Source organism: Durio zibethinus, chromosome 7 (assembly GCF_047325235.1).
Source record: "Durio zibethinus cultivar Kanyao isolate XHJ-2024 chromosome 7, ASM4732523v1, whole genome shotgun sequence".
NCBI lineage: Eukaryota > Viridiplantae > Streptophyta > Magnoliopsida > Malvales > Malvaceae > Durio > Durio zibethinus.
This window is the reverse complement of record NC_143168.1, coordinates 12,622,621-12,645,735: the sequence shown is the minus strand read 5'-3', so window position 1 is coordinate 12,645,735 and position 23,115 is coordinate 12,622,621. Positions and strand designations below refer to the sequence as shown.

The window sequence follows — 23,115 nt, the reverse complement described above, 5'->3', positions numbered from 1 at the left end:
AAAAATTAAAAATGATATATTAAAAGATCTCACTACATAGATTAAGTATATAAAATTTGAAAATTTTTTTTACATAGATCAAAATTTTTTTTTATAGATATACTAAAAATATTCAAATTTATGAGGAAAAGAGAAACTAAATTAAATTCTTTTACTAACTTAAAAGAAAAAAGTTGAAGTGAAATTTTCTTCAAATAAAAAACTCTGTGGTTTGTCTGTGAATTTGATGCTCATTTTGGGTGAGTGTATGAGAGATTAACTCAATAAAAGACTTAAATGAAGTTTTTTAAGTAAAGTTTATAAAATTTTTTATTAAAAATGATTAAATAAAAATTAAAATCGAAAGTCAAAATCGATAGATTAAAATGTTTCGTTTCATAGATTAAGTATATAAATTTTGAAAAAATTTTGATATATATTTTGAGATAGATATTTTTAGTAAAATGTTGATAAAATTTTTATTGTTGATTAAATATCGATAAAATTTGAGTTATAAATAATATTTTTAATAATTTATTATTTATTATTTATTTTCATATCAAACTCTATCAATTTATATTTTTTATTGAAGTTTTTATCAAACTATTTAAAAAAAAATTCACAAACTTTTCTTAAAGAATTTCATATAAATTTTTTTTTCACTCATTGAATTGAGCTTATTAATATTATAGAACTGTAAGTTTCCATCACATAACATTACAACATGCATGTAGGCATGCGATTATTCGCCAAGAAAAAGCAAAAGCAAAAGCAAAAAGAAACCAAACAAAACAAAAAACAAAGATGAGATAAATTTATTGATTACGGGCGGCCACAATCATAATCAGTATGACTTTTCTGGTCTCCAAAGACGAGAATAAGGATGATAATACCCAAAACATTCTTCATCTTGGATGTATTATCAAGTGTCGATCCAAATATAAGTTTGCAAATATGTCACATGGTTCACTTTGCAAGTATATCTCTACAACTTCAGTAAATCCTTCTTCATTCATTCTATAGTAATCTCGTGGAGTTGTCTTAATAGTAACATGCCAATCATTATCAATAGGATCTTAAATATAAAAAGATTATTCTCCTTGAAATGCCAATGACTCCTTGTCGTCCATTAATCTTGAAAGATTGAAAATCTTGAAAAATTGACTAATGTAAACCCAAACTTATCTTTTTTTCAATTCTCTATCATTTGATACTCAATTACACTTAAATAATATATCTTTCTTGTCTATTAATCAGTAATCTAATTTTATGATTTCCTTCAAAATACCATAACACGTCACATCATCACCACCAGGATGTTATCATTGGCACTGGCAAAACTTTAAGTCTTTGCAATTACAACCACCTCACTGATTTAGTTTTTTCATTTTCTCTGAAGTTTTTTCGTGTGAAACCGAAAGTCATTAATGATAAAAACCCTTAAATTTTCTACCAACATTATTTGGAAAGTAAACCAAATATCTTAAATCTTCTGAAATCTCTTCATCATTTGAATTATTCCCTGTCGAACCTAAACAATAAAGAGATGTAAAAAAAATATATAATATTTTGATAGTAAAATATAAAAACCAAATTTAATAAGAGATTAAGATCACTTACATGGCTGGAAAACCAGGAAGGAAAAGTTTCCTTATGAAGGCGTGTAATAAATCGGGGTGAAGCACGTGAATGTTGATTTTTGAGCAATAAAATGTCTCCTATAGTTATCACAAAATGTAATAATAGTAAAAATATAACATAAAACTTAAAAAATATTTCACAAAGGTACTAGTTTGTGTCTTACTCAATGAATGGTGCAACGATATCAGAATTGTTTAACTCGTATTGGTGTGCTTTTAGCAAAGTATCATTGTCCAGTGTGAATTTTTCCCCCTTTCCCAAATGACAACCTGGTCTATGAAAAATAGATGATGCTTCTGCATTAGATCTTTCATTAGAACTTTCAAGCACATCATTGTTTGTTATAGGGTGATGAAGTCTTAGTTTCAACTCCATCCAAATATTTAGAACATAATATTACACATTCCTCTAATAAGTATCCTTTAAAAATTAATCCTTCGGATTTATTTCTATTACGAACATATGACTGTAAAGTAAATGAGTACCTAAAAAGCAAATTAAATGTATTAGAGAAAATAATTTATAACATATTTTAAGATAATATACAATCATCAAAATAATTATAAAAATTACCTTTCAACTTATTACTGATCCTAAAGATACAAAGAAGGCTGTAGAGTCAATAAGGAAAGGAAAACCTTCAAAACTGAGTCCTTTGGATGAAGTTAAAGTCCGAGCTGAAAGGCTAAGAACCTACAAAGCTGATCTTCGGAAAATGAAGAAGGAGAAGGTATGCTGCCTTTGGTGTGCATTGAATACTATGAAAATGCTGATAGTAGAACCTCGGCTCTCCTTATAACTAGCTCGTGTGGTTTATCATATAAATTCTTCATTCATTTTTATTTGTTAATTTATTTTTCTTTTACACTTTTTTGAAAAAGAGGCAGAGATTAGGCGACTGGAAGGATTGAAGCTTCTGACAAACAATTTAAAAAGGTAAAATATAATATTTAATGCCTATCACAACTTAATTTTAGAATCTTCACAATTCCAAAACCACTATTATATTAGCCACTTATCCTTTTATTTTTCTCATAAAAAAAGTTAATATCAACATTTGTTATCTATTCTTATGAACCATATCCATGATATTAAAAAAGCTAGTGCAACCAAACGTCAATTCAAATAAATTTTCATGAAGCATTTCTTGAAATTTATCCGTCAATTTATTTTAAGATTAGGATTGATTTCAAGATAAAAGACAAAAAAAAAAAAAAGAAGAAGCACTTATTGCATTGACAAGTAGTGAAATAACTAATAAAATTTTTAATTTTACATGTTGTTATTTTTTTAATTTTATATAAAAAATCTGTTTTCAATAAAAAAGGTGAGAAGGTATATTTAGATCCTTACCTATTTCTGTGATATTCATTATTATTTGGTCCACTACATAAATAGCGGAACTAACCAATCCCAAAAAAAAAATTTGTGGAACCGGCAGCAAGCATGCCTTCCAGCACGTGATCTTCTCAGCTTTAAAATACAGTACACTACACGATAATTTCACAAGAAAAAAAAATATGGTGAAAGGAAAAAAAGTTTTGAAAAAAAAATCAATAATTATTTAATTTTTAATAAAATTTATAAAAACTCCTCAAATTTTAAATGTTTTATTTTGAATCGAGTGATTTTTTTAATATTTATTTTAGCAAATTACATTCATTATTAGATAAAAATAAATATTGATGTTTAATTATTTTTTGTTTAATAAAAATTTAATTAATAAAAATAAATAATTAAAAAATTAATTAATTAAAATAAAATAATAAAATCTTCAATTATTATTTAATTTTAATTCAAAATTTTTTTATAGATATGCCAAAAATATTCAAATTTATGATATAAAAGAGAAATTGAATTAATTCTTTTACTAAAAAAAAAGTTGAATTGAAATTCTCTTTAAATAAAAAACTCTTTAAGTTTTTCGTGGTTTGTATGTAAAACTGATGCTCATTTTAGGTGAATTCACATCCTGAGTTTTCCATGATTTGTACGTGAAACTGATGCTCATTTTGGATGAATTTACGAGAGATCAACTCACTAAATTGATTTTATTAATATTATAGAACTGTAAATTTTCATCTCATAGCATTACAATATGCATGTAGGCATACAATTATTTACCAAGCAAAAGCAAAAACAAAGATGAGATAAATTTATTGGTTATAGGCTGTTACAATCATAATCAGTGTGGTCACTTTGGTTGTCCAAAATAAATTAATAAAAAAAAGATAGAAATTAAAAAAAAAAGATTAGGTTGCAACTCTGGTAGCTTGAAATCAGGCTGTCAAAGTGGTTTTTTTTTCCCTTTACATTGCCTAACTTGGCAACTTGAAATATAGTAACTAAAAGTCATCGAATATATCTTCGAAATTTTTCACAAAGGATCTCAGAAAATCTGAGATTTGAATCCTAGAGGCTCTATAAATAGAGCCACTTATTGCAAGTCGAATGGGAGGAGAATAAAGAGAAAAAAGGGGAAGCCTAGGGGTTTTATAAAAAAAAAGGAGAAAAACAAGAAACACATAAGCTAAAAAAAAATATACCACAGTTCTCTCAATAAAAAACCACTGGCAAAGAAAATTTTTTTTTGGTAGAAACAAAAAAAAATTTCTTTTACTAGAAACTGGAAACCATCACTTAGAAAGCTTGGGATTTTTTTTTTGATAAGTTTTTTTAGAAAAAAGTGTTTAAAATAGAAAAAAAAGGAGCATTTGGGGTTTTTAAAAATTTTTGGATTTTTGGGTTGTCAAAATTTGGGAAAATTTAAAATTTTTGGCACCGATTGAATTTTCTGGCCACAAGATGAATTTTTTAGCCATTGAAATATGAGAAATGGTTGGAATTTGGGATTTTTTACAATTTTTGGTGCCAGTTAAAGTTTTTCGATCACCGGTGCATGATAACCAGTCGAAAATTGGGTAGTACAATGGCCAACATAGAAAGATTTTTCTTTCCTATAGAGAGAGGTTCTGTGTTTTAGAGAGAGAGAGGAAAAAATAGAAATAGGCTTATTTATAGGCATATAAAATAACATTGTTTTGGGCGTTTGACTTGCACTTGACCTGCGAAGGATCCAGGTGTCAAATTGCGAGCTGACCCGACTCGTTTGATAAGTTTTTCCTTTTCTTTTTCTTTTTATTTTTTGTTTTGATTTTTATTTTATTTTTTTGTATTTGATTCTTATGTTATTTATTTATTTATTTTATTGATATTATTGTTATTATTATTATTGTTATTTTATGTTATTACTAATAATATTTTTTTTAGAAATAAATAAAAGAAATGAAAAATAGAATTAAAATAAAATATGGACTTAAAAAAAATAATATGCATAAATCTTTAAAAAATACTAATATTAATAATAGCTATTTAAGGAAAATAAAATTTTATTACAAGCAAAAATGTTATTTAAATTTCACCACAGTGTTAAATAATTTAAAAATAATTTTTGCTAAAAAATAAAAATAAAATAAAAAATAAACAAAATCAAAAGGAAATAATAAATTGTTTAAATGGATCTTTTAAATGTAATTTTTAGAGAAAATTGAAAAAGTTTAGTTTTCTTTAATTATTGTAAGTAAAAATAATTTTTTTGGATTTCACCATAGAGCTAAAATAATTCAAAATTATTTTTACAAGAATAAAGGTTTATGTAAACAATATAAAAAAAACCAACATAATAATATAATAATGATAATGAAAAAAGATTAATATTTTAAAATTTCGCCAGTGAGTCAAGATAATCTAAATTTTTTTAAATAATAAAAAATAATAATAAGCAGTAAATAATAACAAAAAAATCACAATAAAAATTAATTAATTAATTAAATTCTTTAATTATCATCAATAAAAAATAATTTTATTTAGAATATCATCAGAAAGTTGATATGATTTTAAAATTTGTTAGGATTTTACTAAAGAGTCGGGATAATCTTAAAATCTATTTAATAAAATTTAAGAACTCACCAAAGAGTCGGAATGTTGCCAAAATCATTTTTTAATAAATAAAAAAAATATCTTAGACAAGATTTTGAGAATTTTGTGAATGGTCAATTTTTTTGAAATATTTTCTAAATAAAGATGTTTTTCACAAATAAATTTTAGGAAATTAAATTTAAATATAAAAAGGACCATATCATCAAAATTAAATGATTATACATGTTTAATTGATACCGTTCCTTGAACAAGCAACATAAGGGTGCCAATACCTTCATTATCATAACTGTACCTCCGAACCTAATCCTAATTTCACAGATCTAAACTTTTTTTTGTAAATCTTAATTAATTTTATAATTTTTATTAAAAGATGATATTTCTGGGTGGCCAATCACACCCTCTAAAAAAGATTGGTGGTAACTTTGAAAATTTTCTCCAAGTATAGTGGTTGAGTCCCCACGGACAAAAAATCGTTATGACAGCATGGCAACACCACTGGAGACGAAAAGAGTCAAGCCAAAAATTAAACATGTGTCATCCAAACTTTGATTTTTTGGGATTTTTGATATTTTATTTTAATTTCTTATCTCATCTTCGAATAAAAATAAGAAAAAATGGGTAAAAATTTGATGGATTTATTTAGTTTTGTTATGTTATTTTATTTGTTGCTAATTGTATTGTTAATTTTATTTTGATTAATAATTGCCACATTCCCTCACACACATGCACATTTGCATTCATGCACTAGCTCTATACCCAGGCTCCTAAATCTATCCCTTTTTAGAGGGAGTAGATACCTACGCTTTTGTGAGGTTATAATACCTCTGCTTGGGCTAGTGAAATATTTCCACTCAAGTTAAATTTGTTTTGCTAGCAGCCCATTATAGGTGAGGATTAGGGGTCTTACTAGTCCAAAGTGGATGATAGTGATGATCAATTTGAGAACCTTTTTAGACTATGTTAATTACCAAACCCTACATATAGTGAACTTAAGAAAACAACCTTAGATAAAGCCATACAATTTTGTAAATTATACCTTAAATTAAAACACAAGAGGGAATATTTATTTTAATACGATTACTAACCTTAATTTGTTTTTCTCTCTTTTTGTTTCATGATTATGCATCATCATAAACACTTGCATATGGGATATGCTTGTCAATGTACTAATATCAGTAAGAAGATTTTCAGTCTTACTTTGAAAACATTATCATGTTCTTGGTTTTGAAGGCCACTGTGTATAAAGAGATTAATGTGGTGATCACTCTATCTTTAGAAGCCCAAAGTAGAATGCGAAATTGTTTAAAAGAATTTGAATAGGAAATTTTAGCTAAAAAAATCAAACTGAGGCTTCAACAAAATGACATCTCTGAGTTGGTCGAGATTTGGCACCATGTAACAATTCCTAAGAAGATGGTTTTCAAGGAAAAATATGATCAAATTGTTTTACTCCTTGAGGTGCCTACGAAAAATCAGTTGATAAAAGCTGTAGTTTAGTTTTGGGATCCCGTTTATAGATGTTTCATATTTAATAAGACAGATATGACCTCGATAATCAAAGAGTATACTACATTGTTATGGTTGCATCTCTCAAATCTAGATAAAATCTAATGGCAAAGTCAAAAGTTTGGATCTCGAAAGAAACTTACTATATGATAAAGGTTCCTACTCAGAATATGAACACATATATCCAAATGAAAGGCAAAAGTGATTGCATCCCATGAAAAATCTTATGTGATTACATCGTCAAACACTTAGAGGAAGAATGAGGCATAAGAATGATAGCTTTAGCAATTTGGCTTGATCATTTTTTCCAAAAGTCTTAGGGCACATTGAAGTATCATTAATGATAAAAACCCTTAAATTTTCTACCAACATTATTTGGAAAGTAAACCAAATATCTTAAATCTTCTGAAATCTCTTCATCATTTGAATTATTCCCTGTCGAACCTAAACAATAAAGAGATGTAAAAAAATATATATAATATTTTGATAGTAAAATATAAAAACCAAATTTAATAAGAGATTAAGATCACTTACATGGCTTGAAAACTAGGAAGGAAAAGTTTTATGGCACATTGAAGTATCAGTGATTGACTTTCTCGAGCAAATGGACAACAAAATCAATCATATTTTTTCTATACTTACAAAAACTTTTAGATCATTGAATCATTGTCAAAAAAGAAGGGAACACTTCATAAGATGTGCACATTTACTCTATATTTGGGTAAAAAGTCATCTTCAGCATTTTGTGAGCAAATTTTCTTCTACTTATAGGAATAAAAGTAGGCCAATTGAAGAATTCTGTAATGTTGAGTGGCCAGAATCAAAGTCTAAAGAAGAATGGGTATCAATATTCCAAAATCTCACTAGTGCTCAAGTTATATGGAGAGCTTCATGGATGCCACGAGAAGCCATGTTGTACAAGTGTGGTGACAAACCATGGGTTCCATTTTAGGATCATGGGGAGGTATAAGCTATGCTCTAGTAATGGTTCATTGATAATTAGGGTCAGAGCAATTTGTTCCAATGTCTTATGGGTTTCAGGAATTAAAATTTTCTTTTGAGGAATAAGGATTTTTGGGAAAGGTGAAAGAAATTATCAAAGAATGGAAGTAGACTCGAAGAATAGATCGTGAGAGGTATACAGACAAAGCTATATTTGAATATCTGCTATGGAGAAGTCAATATGTCATAAGCAAAGTTGAACCCAAAGAAAAGAGACTATGCTATCAAAAAGATGCCCATCATAAAGAGGTTCCTGAAGACATGAAGATTATAAAGTACAAATTTAAAGAAGAGAAAGAAATATGAGAGCTTCAAAGAAAAAGCTTCAGGATGAGATTAATGATTGAAAAGATAAGATTGATAAGAGTGAAGCAAAATCTTGAAAGCTTGAAAGAAAACAAGAAAATATTTCTAAAAGCTAGTATAGGTCCCTCATTTAAATAATCCTAGAGCTTGAAAAATTTAAAAAAAACACAAAACAACATTGGTCTAATTTGTTATCTAAAAAAGAAGAATGTAGTCAGTCCATAGAAAAAAAAAAAGATACTATAAGGTCTTGTCGAAGACTTAAAATAACAAATGCACTATTAACAAGAAACCATTCAACTTTTGATAGAAAAACAAGATTAATTTGAATATAGAGCACAATATTATAAGAAAGGCATGTCTGCTAAAAGAATCTTAAGCAACTCGCTTGATAGAATAGATAAGAGAAGTCAGCTTCGAAGTAAGAGACATAGCCCAAAAAGCTAAACAAATAAAGGAAAAAACTTACCTAGAACAGTGTAACCAATATTTGACCAATTTTTTAAATAGTGCTTATGAGTAATACAAGTATGTGGGGTACTTCTTTTGAAAATTTTAATATTGTAACGAAAGAAGTATTCAATAAGAATAATGTGACATTATGATGTGGTAGTTTATGTTTAAACTTAAAATCTTTTGCAAATATTAGATACATAACAAGCATATCCTTTGCATTCATGCATTCATACATCATATGTATGTTCCATTCAATGTTGAAATTAAAAAAAAAATACATCATGAGTAAAATAAAAAGGCCTCGAAATACAAATCTTAAAGAGTTTCCTTTAACTTGATCGGGTGCAAGGATAGTTAAGCTTTCAAAAAACATAAATCAAACCACTTGTCATCATTACAATACTGGCTCACAGGTTAGAATCATAGATAATGAGCAAGCATCTAGAATGAAAGGATGGGAAAAGTTCAGTTTGATATGCAATAGTAGATGATTAGGTCTCAACAAAAGTTGATAGAATAAATGACTAGGTTTCAAGAAGAGATTTAAAGAGAAATAGCTGCAATGATGGACATGATAAGGAAAATGACTAAAAGAAAAGAGGTAGCTGAAGAAGTGACTACTGTGAAAGAGCCTTAAGTCTAAGAAAATACTAAGAAAGATCCATTGTATCCATTAAGGTTTACCCTACCCTATTTTCAAGCCTCTCATCAAGTGTATCCATAAATGACATAGCCTGAAAGGTAGCCACATACTCAGTTTAATTTACCTCACTTTACGGTTCAACCATGAAGTTAAGGATATGTTGGTCTAAACATTGAGGCAAGTCATGTTGAGCCCATTATGGTCTCAAATTTAGATGATCCAAAAGAATAAGAGAAATTAAAAAAAAAAAACACATCTGAACAATCTAAGAATATAAAAGTGCAGTAGAAATTAGATCTCTTAGAAAAAAAGCTATAAGTTATTGAAAATGTAAATATTTTTGGCACAATTGATGCGAGTGAACTCAGTTTGATTCTAGATCTAATAATACCACCAAAGTTTAAAGTACTAAAATTTGAAAAATATGATGAAACCAAATGCCCTCAAGCACATATCATCTTGTTTTGCTAAAAAATGATCGGGCATACAGACAATGATAAGTTGCTTATCTATTATTTTTAGGATAATCTTACTGGATCAATTGTCAGATAGTATATTTAATTAAATAAAAGTCGTATTCATTCATGAAAATATTTGACTAAGAATTTATTATTCAATATAAGCATGTCACAAACATAACTCTAGATAGACTACCCTTGAAAAACATGAAAAAAAAAAAGTCAATTAAAATTTTAAGAATATGCCCAGAGATGACGAGATGTTGCCACCTAAGTTCAGCCTCTTTTCACTGAAAAAACAATAACAATTCTATTCATCAATACCTTTTGAGCCACTACTATGATATGCTTAGTGGTCATGCTATTAAAAATTTTATTGATATGGTGATTATGGGTGAAATAATAGAAAATGCCATTAAAAATGGAAAGATTGATGGAGATGATGTTCTGGATCAAAGAAAGAAAGACCACATAAGAAGAAAGAAGCAGAAGTGCAAGCTATCACCACTAAAAAACCAAAACCAAGATATTTTACTCCATACCATTTATATTTTATATACCAACCTTCTTACCCTACCATTTCCAACATTTCTCAGAACCCATACCATTACCAACCAATTTAAACCAAGATACCTACCTTTCAAACTAATATTTATCCTCGAGTACCTCTATCACGACTTTCCCCTTAGCAAATACCATAGACTTTAATAAAAAGGAATCTTGAAATAATTGAGAGCAACAACCATTTGATCCAATTCCTATGACTTACATGAAATTGTTACCTTAGTTATTTCAGAACACTTGGTGGCCTGACAACCTATAGAGCCTTTAAAACCTTCATATTTGAAGTGGTATGATCTTGAAGCTTCCTATGATTACCATTATAGGATTTAGGGTCATTCTCTAGAAAATTTTATAGCTTTCAATTGTAAAGTGCAAAGGTTGATTGATAATGAAAATTTGAATTTCATAACAAAAGGCCCAACCAAGTGTAGAGGCCAATCTGTTGCCTAATTATGATGGGTGATCAGTAAATGCTTTAAGTAGTGAGACAACTCAAAACATTAAAAGAGAAGTAAGCAAGATTAAAACTCTTATGGACCGAATATTTGCTATCATATTGAAAGCCAATATGATTCACCCAATACCTAAAACACAGAAAATAAGAATTTCACATATAATCCTAATCAAACTTGTGAATTTCATATGAGGGAGGGTGGTTGGTTATTCATTTCAGGATTGTGAAACCTTTAGACAGGAATTGCAAAAGATGATGGATTCTTTTTTGATCGAATTTTATGAGAAACATGAAAAAAGTTTAATGCATGTTGTGATAAGATATTCATTTGAAAATAGGCTTTATCGAATGAATTTTGAGCCTATTACCATATTTTATGAAGAAAAACCAAGTGTTAAGCTTGATAAGCCAATTCATATGAATTTTGAGCTTGTCACCATATTTTATGATGAGAAATTAGTGCTAAAATTGATGAACCAGTTTATACAACTATGCTAAAGGTGACAATTAAGGTCCATAGCACATTTTCATACAAAATTGATAAGGCAATCCTTTGGAAATATGATTGTAATATCATATCACAAGGTTTGGGTAATGGTTCCCTTTAATGTGGCTCATATGATGTAAGCATAGCAAACATAACTGGTGTAGGGGGCATAACTCGAAGTAAGTGGTGTTATACCTTAAAAGTGCTTGAGAGAGCATAAAAAGCAAAAATAAAAGAAAGGGAGACAAGTTTAGAAAAAAAAGATAGACCACCCAATGATCAAGAGACTTATTTGACATCAGTCCTAGACCGAGAACATAAGAATCTAGTCATAGAAAAGAAAGCTTGTGAGTTTTTGAAACTTATTAAACATAGTGAGTATAATGTGGTGGAGTAATTGAATCACTTACCAACTTGAATTTCTATGCTTTTATTGTTGCTAAATTTTGAGCCTCATAGAAATGCCTTGTTCAAAGTACTTAATAAGATTTGTGTAGCTCATAATATATCTATAAAGAAATTTGATCGTATAGTGAAAAATATCATAGTAAAAAATTTTATATCATTTAGTGATGACAAAATTTCATCTGGTAGTAAAGGCAATGCTAAGGCCTTACATATTTCTATAAGATGCAAAGATCATACACTGACCAAGATGTTTACTGATAATGGATCTTCTTTAAATGTCATGCCTATGACCACACTATCTAGATTACCAATTGACATGTGTTACATAAAGACAAGTCACATAATAGTAAAGGCTTTTGATAAAACTCACTGTGAAGTGATAGGTAATATCAAGCTGTCAATTTAAATCAGCCCATGTACTTTTGACATAGTCTTCCAAGTCATGGATATCGCTTCTTCCTATAGCTATATTTTAAGAAGGCTATAGATTCACATGACAGGAGTTATCCCTTCGACTCTACTTCAAAAGGCAAAATTCATAATTAATGAAACTATGGTCATTATTGCTGGTGAAAAAGATCTACTGGTGACTAAACCATCTATAACATTATATGTTAAAGTAATTGAAGAAGCCCTAGAATGTTCTTTTAGATCCATTGAATTCGTTAATGCAACCTATGTAGGTGAAGGATCAAAAGTGCCCATTTCATGTCTATCACGAGCTTTCAAGATGGCTTTTAAAGAAGTGGCAAAAAAAAAAAGACAACAAGTATGGGTTGACTTGTAAGAGATGAAATGACCATGGATGGTACCTAAGAAAAATGATTGATTTTGCCAATGATACAAGCTAACTTGAAAAGAAAGAATGAAGTTCATGGAAGAGAAAAGAAAAAAAAGGTTGGCTCATTGTTTGGGGTAAGAGGTAAAAACTGGAGGCATGTCTTTTCTTTCCTTTTATGAGACTTTCATCCCAGCTAGCTATATCTAACCAGATGTAGCAAAAAACATTGAGAAGGGGCATACACCATCATTGAAAGATATCTCCACTAAATTTTTAATATAGATTTTGGGTGAAGAAGAGGTGAATGAAGATCTATGTTGGCTAGGGGTGTATCCTACTCCTCTTGGTATAGAATTGAAGAATTGGCATGTTGAGTAACTACTTGTTGTTTTTAAATTTTCTTTAAAATAATATGTTGAACCTAATCTAAATGCTTTTGTTAAAAGCATTAAATGTCTTATGTGTGTTTGTTCCCTTATTTAGAATGACAAGCATAGCACATTTGTCCATTTATTTTTCCTCTTTCATTTCAATTCCTCGCATTATTATACGTCCCTCTACATTTCATACATTTTACTTACTTTCAGGTACTCAAATAATGAATGTGAAGATCATCATGACAATATTCTTGGATTTGATTTTTAAAATTCTATTTATATTGGTGAACTGGACGATGAAAAAAATGAGGAAGACCATGCAATATCCCTAGAATTATTAAGATTAATGGAATAAGAAGATATATAAATCATGCCTTATCAAGAATCCACTGAAGTTGTGAATCTGAGGGATGAAGAAATTAAAAAAGAGATTGAGATTGGTACTTCAATGCCACTGCCAATAAAATAAGAGTTGATAAAGTTGGTATATGAATATGTTAATGTATTTGCTTGGTCATACCAAGATATGTCAAGGCCAAATACCAAAATTAAAGTGCATAAGCTACCTTTGAAGCTCGAGTGCAAACCAATTAAATAAAAGTTGAGAATGATGAAGCCTGAAATGTTGTTGAAAATAAAAGAAAAAGTGAAAAAGTAATTTGATATTGGATTTTTAAAAGTAGCCAAATATCCCAAATGGGTGGCAAACATAGTTTCAATACTCAAGAAAGATGGAAAAATGAGGATGTGTGTTGATTATTGGGATCTAAATAGAGCAAGTCCAAAAGATAACTTTCTATTACCCCATATTGACATCTTAAGGGATAATACTGCTAGGCACTCTCTATTTTCATTCATGAATGGGCTTTTAGGCTACAATAAACTCAAGATGGCACAAGAAGATATGGAAAAAACTACTTTTATGACATTGTAGGGAACTTAAACTATAAACTGATGTCTTTCGATTTGAAAAATGTTGGGACAACTTATCAAAGAACCATGGTAATGCTATTCCATGATATGATGCATAAAAAAATAGAGATGGATGTGGATGACATGATTGCCAAATCTTGTGAAGAAGAAAATCATGTAGCTAATCTCATAAACTTATTTGAAAGATTAAAAAAGTTTCAACTCATGCTTAATCTAGCTAAATGCATTTTTGGCATAACTTTTGAAAAATTACTTAGATTTATGGTCAGTAAAAAAGGTATTGAAGTGGATCCAGATAAGATATACATCATCTAAGAACTACCACATTCACGCACACACAAAAATGTAAGGAGATATCTAAGAAGGTTGAATTGTATTAAACATTTCATTTCCCAACTTACAATCAAATGTGACCTCATATTCAAGATTCTATGAAAATATAGGTTAAAAGAATGGGGTGAAGATTGTTAAATGAAATTAAAAGTTAAAGAATACTTTTCAAACCTACCAATATTAATGCCACCCATCTTTAGAAGACCTCTTATCTTTTATTTGATGGTGCATAAAAAATCAATAGGATGTGTTTTAGGGCAACATGATAAAAAAAGAAAGAAAGAATAAGCCATTTACTACTTGAGTAAAAAGTTCATTGATTATGAGTCAAAGTTTCATCATTGAAAAAGATATGTTGTGCACTAACTTAGATAGTTCATCAGCTCAAACAATACATGTTGTATCATACTACTTAACTAATTATGAAGCTGGATCCAATCAAGTACATCTTTGAAAAGCCTTCATTATCAGGAAGAATAGTAAGATGACAAGTGTTACTTTTTGAATATGACATCATGCATATGTCCCAAAAGATAATCTAAAGAAGTGTTATTGTTGAATTTCTCATAGAACGCACTCATGAAGATTATGTGCCTATGACATTCAATTTTCTTGATGAAGATTTAATGTTTATATTGCACATAGATAAAGAAAAGCCTAATGAAGAGCTGTGAAAGATGTATTTTGATGCCATATTTAATGCTTTGAGGCATAGTATAGATTAGTTTGATATCTCTAAAAGGAAATTACTACCCAATCACTATAAAATTAAGCTTTGATTGTACCAATAATGTGACAAAATATGAAGAATGTGTTATGGGTCTTCAAGCTACTCTTGAAAGAAAAGTCTATGCATTGAAAGTTTATAAAGATTTTACCTTAGTCATATACCAATTACGAGAAAAATAGGAAACCCGAGGTTCAAAGTTAGTTTTATACTAAAAGTACATATCATAATTGATTAAAAAATTTAAAATATTTGGTTTGATCATTTACCCCGAGAAAAGAATTAGATGGCTGATACTTTGGCTACATTGGCAGTAATGTTCAAGTTGAGCATGCAAAAGAAACTAGCTCACTATATTGAGAAAAAAGTTGATGAAAAACTAAAGTATTTTGACATATTACAATATATCAAGTATTAAGAATACCCATAATATATATAAGAGAATGATAAGAGAACTTTGAGAAGACTAGCTATAGGTTTCTTTCTGGATGAAAAAATTTTGTATAAGAGAAGTCGAGACTAAACACTATTAAGATGTGTGAATGCTGCTGAAGCCAAAAAATTGCTAGAAGAAATCCACGGAGGTGTTTGTGGAACTTATGCAAATGGCCACATAATGACTAAACGGATCATGAAAGTAGGATACTATTGATTGATAATGAAAAAGATTACATCGATTATGCTAGAAAATGCCACATATGTCAAATTTATGTAGATAAGATGTAGGTTCCTCCAACATAATTGTATGTTATGTCAACACCTTGACCTTTTTTTATACGGGGAATGGATGTGATAGGGCCCATTATGCCAAAAGCTTCAAATGAACATCGATTCATTCTAGTGGTGATTGACTACTTTACAAAGTAGGTAGATATGGTTTCATATGCTAATGTAACAAGAATGGTGATTTGCAAGTTCATCAAGAAAGAGATCATATGTTAATATGGACTTCTAAAAAAAGATCATTTTGGATAATGCTTTTAATTTAATAACAAAATAATAAGTGAGGTTTGTGCTCAATTCAAAATCAAATACCATAAATCGATGCCTTATCATCTGAAGATGAATAAGGCAAATAAAGTAGCCAATAAAAACATAAAGAGAATTATTGAAAATATGATGGATGTGTATAAAGATTGGTATGAAAAGCTACCATTTACATTACATGTGTATTAAACTTTGATTCGCACATCTAAATGAGCCATACCATTTTCATTGGTTTATGGGATAAAGGTAGTGTTGCCCATTAAAGTTAAAATTCCTTTCTTACATGCTCTCATACAAGTTGAGTTGGAAGAAGCTGAATAGGTTCGTGCTCATTAAGAATAATTGAATCTCATTGAAGAAAAAAACTAGTTGCACTTTGTCATAGTCAATTGTATCAAAAAAGAATGATGTGAGCTCATAACAAGAAAGTTCACCTTTAACAATTTCAAGAAGAAACATTAGTATTGAAAAAGATTCTTCTTAACCAACAGGATCCTTAGAGAAAATGGACTCCTAATTGGAAAGGCCCATATATGCTGAAAAAAGTCTTCTCTGGTAGGGCACTGATCTTGGCAAGAATGGATAAGGATGATTTATCAAATTCAATCAATGTTGATGTAGTAAAAAAGTACTATGCTTAAAAAAAAGTAAAAAAGTAAAATGAATGAAAAAGATATCTAAGTTAAAAACTTAAAAATGTGACTTAAATAAAGAGCATTGAATTGAGTGGGTCAATTCTTAATATATTTCAGAAGATCTTATTAGTTTTAGGCTAGCTTAGTCTACTGCATTTTTAAAAAGTCAAAGGGCATTAATCAAGAGTTTTTAGAAAAGAATCCATGATGAATTAGTTCATGATAATCCGAATATTTGTTATGTGTTTACTTGTTTTCTTGTGATATCTTTTAGATAATGCCTGAAACACTTATCCCTTTTATTGAAATAAAATACCCTTTTTATTTATCCTTATTTTGTCCCTTTCATTAAAAAGAGAAATGTGTAATGTGTTATAATTGTCGTGAAATTCAAAAGACGATGAAGGAACAACAATGACCATAAAAAACACACACATTATTTTGAAAGAGATTTAAAATTATGAGCAAAATAGTAAGGAACAAAGGTCAATGAGAAAGAAAGCCTAGAAGTCATAAAAGTGATAGACATTGAAAATGGGAAATGTGGAGAGAATTATTAATCGGCTACTAGAATGCATGAGATTCAAGAGAAAAAGAAAGAAAACAAACATTGAGAAATTTTGAAAATTAAAAGAAAAAAAAAAGATGGTCCCTTCATTTGCATCATAAGTGCATTTGCATTATGATCATTATTCATTGCATGACATTGCAAAAACATGAACATGTCATTTATGCATGCATGTGACATAACATATATATGAATCTAGGATAATTCAAGACCAATAAAAGGAAAAGTCAAAAGTAGAAAAGATGTGAACCCTCTGTTTAGAGGAATCTTTCAAATACCATTGTCTCTCAGCCTTTTCTCATTTAAAGTTTTATTGCCTCTAGTCAGAGAAGCAATTTAAAGTTTCATCACCTTTAGTCAGAGGGGTATTTTAAATCGAAAGTTTTGTAGCCTCTAGTCAGAGGAGCTTTTTAATTTTAAGAACATTTGGTTAGAGGACTCCATCAAAATTAGCCATGGTTGTAAGACCCAAGGGCATAACCTATAAGTCCTTTCAGATTTTTAATTTAAAGTTTCATTACCTTTGGTCAGAGAAGTAATTTAAAGTTTCATGGCTTCTAGCCAAATGAGCCTTTTGAATTGAAAGTTTTATAGCCTCTGGTCAAAGGAGCTTTTTAATTTTAAGAGCCTCTGGTCAGAGGATTCCATCAAAATTAGGCATGGTTTGTAAGACCCAAGGGCATAACCTATAAGTACTTTCAGATTTTTAATTTAAAGTTTCTTTATCTTTGGTCAAATGAGCCATTTAAAGTTTCATGGCCTCTGGTTAGAGGAACCTTTTAAATTTAAAGTTTCATAGCCTTTGCTTATAAGAGCTTTTTGTATTTAAAATTTTATAGCCTTTGGTCAAATGAGCCTTTTAAATTTAAAGTTTCATAACCTCTAGTCAAATAAGCCTTTTGAATTTAAAATTATGTTACCTCTGGTCAGAGAAGCCTTTTGAATTTAAAGTTTCATAGCTTGAATTTAAAGTTTCATAGCTTCTGCTTAGATGAGCCTTTTGCATTTAAAGTTTAGTAGTCTCTGGTTAGAGGAGCTTTTTAAATTTAAAGTTTCATTCTCTCTAATCAAAGGAGCCTTTTAAATTTAAAGTTTCATAGCTTCTAGTCATATGAGCCTTTTGAATTTAAAGTTTCATAACCTCTAGTTAGATAAGCCTTTTAAATTTAAAGTTTCATAGCCTTTGGTCAAATGAGCCTTTTGAATTTAAAGTTATGTTACCTTTGCTCCTTTTGAATTTAAAGTTTCATTACCTTTAGTCAAATGAGCTTTTTGAATTTAAATTTTTGTTGCCTCTGGTTAGAGGAGATTTTTTAATTTAAAGTTTCATTACCACTAGTTAGAGGAGCCTTTTGAATTTAAAGTTTCATAGCCTTTGGTCTGAGGAGTCTTTTTAAATTTTCAAAAGTTGTTAAGCCTCTGTTTAAAAAAGCCTTTCAAATTTTCTTCCAAAAAAAAAAAAACTTTTTGTTCAATATTTCGTCTTTTGTATATGTTTACTCAAACAAAATTAGTGTCTTTTTATCTTTGCCTTATTCTTAATTCTCAACAATGTGGAAAGAGGGACAATTGTAGACATCTATTTTGTCCTAAAATAAATTTATAAAAAAAAAAGAAACTAAAAAAAAAATTTGGTTTCAATTCTGACAGCTGAAATCAAGCTGCTAGAGTGATTCTTTTTCTCCCTTAACACTGCTTAACTAGGCAGCTTGAAATTCGAGACTAAAAGTTATTGGACTGGCCTCTAAAATTTCATGAAGGATTTTAAAAGATCTAAGATTTGAATCCTAGAGGCTTTATAAAAGGACACAATTCTTGCAAGCATAATGGAAGGATAACAGAGAGAAAAATGAGGAAGCCTAGGTGTTTTGCAAAAAAAAAAAAAGGGAAACAAGAAACATAGAAGCTAAAAAAAAAACACCACAATCCTTTCAACAAGGAACCATCAAAAAAAATTTTTTTTTTGGCAAAATAAATTTTTTTAGCTGAAACTAGAAACCATCATTTAGAAAGCTTGGGATTTTTTTTTTTTTTGATAATTTGTTTTTCAGGAAAAGTGTTTAAAACATAAAAGGTTCATTTTGGTATTTTATAGAAAATTTTTGAATTTTTTTAAGTTGTCAAAATTTAAGAAAATTTAAATTTTTTGGTGATTAGTGAAATTTTTCGGCCACTAAAATTTGGAAAAGTGGTTGAAATCTAGGACTTTTTACATTTTCTGGCTCTGCTTAAAGTTTTCACTCCACCGGTGCATGGTGACAACTGACTGAAAACTAGGTAGCATAGTGACCGACAAGTAGGTTTTTTTTTTTAGAGAGAGACTTTGGGTTTTAGAGAGAGAATGTAAAGAAAAAAAAAATAAAAACAGGCCTATTGGCCTCCAAAATGATGTCATTTTGGGCATTTGACCTACTCTTGACTCATGCAGGATTTGCACATCAACTTTCGTGCTGACCCAACCATTTGGCAGGTTTTTTCTTTTATTTTTCTTTTTATTTTTTGTTTTGATTTTGATTTTATTTATGTTATGTTTGATTCTTATATTATTTTATGCTATTTATTTATTTAGTTTATTGATATTATTGTTATTATTATTATTGTTATTTTATGTTATCACTAATAAAAGGTTTTTTAGAAATAAATAAAAGAAATGAAAAGTAGAATTAAAATAAAGTATGGACCTAAAAAAATATAATATGCTTAAGTCTTAAAAAATATATTAATAATAGCTATTTAAGGAAAAGAAAATTTTATTGCAAGCAACAATATTATTTAAATTTTACTAAAGTGTTGAGATAATTTAAAAAATATTTTGTGCTAAAAAATAAAAATAAAATAAAAAAGATAAATAAAATAAAAAGGAAATGAAAAATTGTTTAAATGAATATTTTAAATGTAATTTTTAGAGAAAATGAAATGAGTTTAGTTTTCTTTAATTATTACAAGTAAAAATAAATTTTTTCGAATTTTTTCTTAGAGTTGAAATAATCCAAAATTATTTTTACTAGAATAAAGGTTTATATAAACAATATAAAAAGAATAAAAACAACATAAAAGATAATAATAATGATAATGAATTATTTGAATAAATATTCTAAAAAAAATGTAATTTTTAAAGAAAATTGAAAGAGTTTAATTTTCTTTAATATAAGTAAAAGATTAATATTTTTGATTTCGTCAATGAGTCGAGATAATTTAGATTTTTTTAAATAAAAAAATTAATAATAATAAACAGTAAATAATCACAATAAAATTTTTTTAATAAATAAATAAATAAAATATCTTATAATGAGATTTCGAGAATTTTGTGAATAGTTAATTTTTTTGAAATATTTTCTAAATAAAGATTTTTTATAAATTCCATCAAAGTGTTAAAGAATTTATAAAATACAAAATAATAATAATAATAATAATAATAATAATAATAATAATTTCACAACAAAAGATGCTTTTCACAAATAAATTTTAAGCAATTAAATTTGAATATAAAAAAAACTACATCATCAAGATTAAAGTATTATATATATTTAATTGATACCATTCGTTGATGGACAATGTGAATGTGTTAATATTTTTTTCACTCGTAATCATACTCCAAAGCCCAATCTTAATTTTGTAAACCTAAAATTCTCTTAATAAATCTTAATTAATTTTAAAATTTTGATTAAAAAATAATATTTTTAGTTGATCAATCACATCTTTCAAAAAAGATAAATAACAACTCTAAATTGTTTTTTTTTTTAAATCTAACGAATAAAAAACCGTTATGATAACCAATATGACTTTTTTGGTATCTGAAAATGAGAATTAGGGTGATAATATCCAAAACTTTCGTCACCTTGTATTATCCAATGTTAATCCAATTAAATAAGTCTACAAAGAAAGTCAGAAAAGTCTCATCCTCCTCTTTTTAACGTACAAATCAAGAGCTTCTTCGACCGTCAATTTTCGTCCAAGTTGGTTTTGATTAGCAACCTGCATCAATTTCTCTGACATGCACCTCGCCGGCACAACAGCGTTCTCGAGAGAAGCCCCTCCACCCTGTGAGATCAAAGAAAACATCGCATGCATTGCATCTCCTGCCACAACCACTGTCCCTTTGCTAAACCTGGCTCGCAACAGGTCACATGGCGTTCGGAATCTCAGTTCTGTGAGGTACAATGCCTTGGGTTCACTGAGCTTTATCATTTCTACCATATCTTCTGGGAAACCCTTCTTTGCTTCCATTGATGCTTCTTTTATGTTTTCTGGATCTTTCTTTGAAGCACCCAAATCTGATAATTACCATGCAATTTAATTATTATAATTTTTAAAAAATATTTATTTAAAAATTTTAATATTACAAATAATCATGAAATTAAAAAAATATATTTTTAAAATAAAATAAAATAATTAATATAATATTTAAATTTAAAAATTTTTTATATAATATTTACATTATAAATTGATTAATTAATATGATACTTAATTAATTTAAATTATAATATATAACAAATAAATAATTTTAAAATATTAAATTAAACATTTATTATAATTTAAAAATTATTAATAACATTAACCCCAAAACCATAATTAACTTTTTATGATTTAACCTAAAAAAAAAAGATTACCTTGAGAAGTTAATGATCGAATCAAAAACCAATAAACAAGCTTGTCCGTGACAGGAAGTCCCATTTGACCATTTGAACAGTTTGTGAGTGATATAGACGAAATTGATCATCAAAATCATGACCTCATTCGTAATCTGTGGAACCTCTGGTCCCACATCGAGAGAAAAGCTTTGGAGAATTTATGCCTAGAAAATTTGATATTATAGAGCTCACACCATCGCATCCATTTACATTCTGTCATGAAAGAACAATTAATCACACATTGCTCCAATTCTAAAGAATAAAAACCTAAAATTCGTTAGCCTAGTTATGGATTGGAGGGACAATTTTGTCAATCTATTATATAAATAAAAATTAAATGCTTGGTGTACAGTCAATATGGTATAATATATAAATTTTATTATTCAAACTAAACACCATAACCTTTTACAAAAGATTAATTATCATTGGAGATGTCCAGAAATCTATTTGTACAGACTCACAAGCTTGACCATACTCCATTTCTTGTATAGAATTTTATGCCCTTCTCTGTTAATTTTATTTTAATTTTAGAAACATGTATTAGAATATATATAAAATAATATTTTTATTATTTTATAATAAAATAATTATCGAATGGGCTGGCTTTGCTTTCTAAATTATTATTATATCTAAAATGAAATCTTTCAACAATTTTTTTAATATAAAATTAATTTATAATTCGTGCGATACACAAATTAATTTTATTTATTTAAATATATGTATAAACATATAAATAAACATGATTTAATTTACATGTATAATGTATATATAAAATACATATAATAGTTTTGGGTTAATTTGTTAAAAGTAAGATAATTATGAAAGAATGTAAATGTTAATTAAAATATCAATTATTAAAATTAAAAATATGGTAGTAGTAATAGTAATAATTATATACTTTTTTTCATTCACATTGTCCAATTTTCATTTAAAATAGAAATAATGCAAACATGTTAAATAAAAATTTCATTTGCCCAAAAGAACAAAAAATATTATGATTCATGATTTATCAATTGCGTAGCACTTGGGCATGAATATACACAAGTTCAAAATCAACGTAGAGCAAAAAAATATAGATATGAATTCAATATTGTTAAAAAAAACAATAGAAAGATTAATGTCTTTATCTTTAAAAGATTAATTTGACGCAAAGGTAAAAACAAAAACATCTTAGAAAGTATATTGGGAGTATAATTTAATGAGAAAATTATAGTTATCTACGATTTTCATTAAATTTGAGAGATTGTTAATAAATCATAAGTGATAAGATAATTTTTTTAAAATTAATAGATATATATTT

The 23,115-nt window shown here is 28.1% G+C and overlaps 1 pseudogene; it reads right to left on the bottom strand.

The window, feature by feature from the left end:
• Window positions 1–801: 801 nt before the first annotated feature.
• LOC111277989 (monooxygenase 1-like) lies at window positions 802–22,295 on the bottom strand (annotated as a pseudogene).
• Window positions 22,296–23,115: the final 820 nt, after the last annotated feature.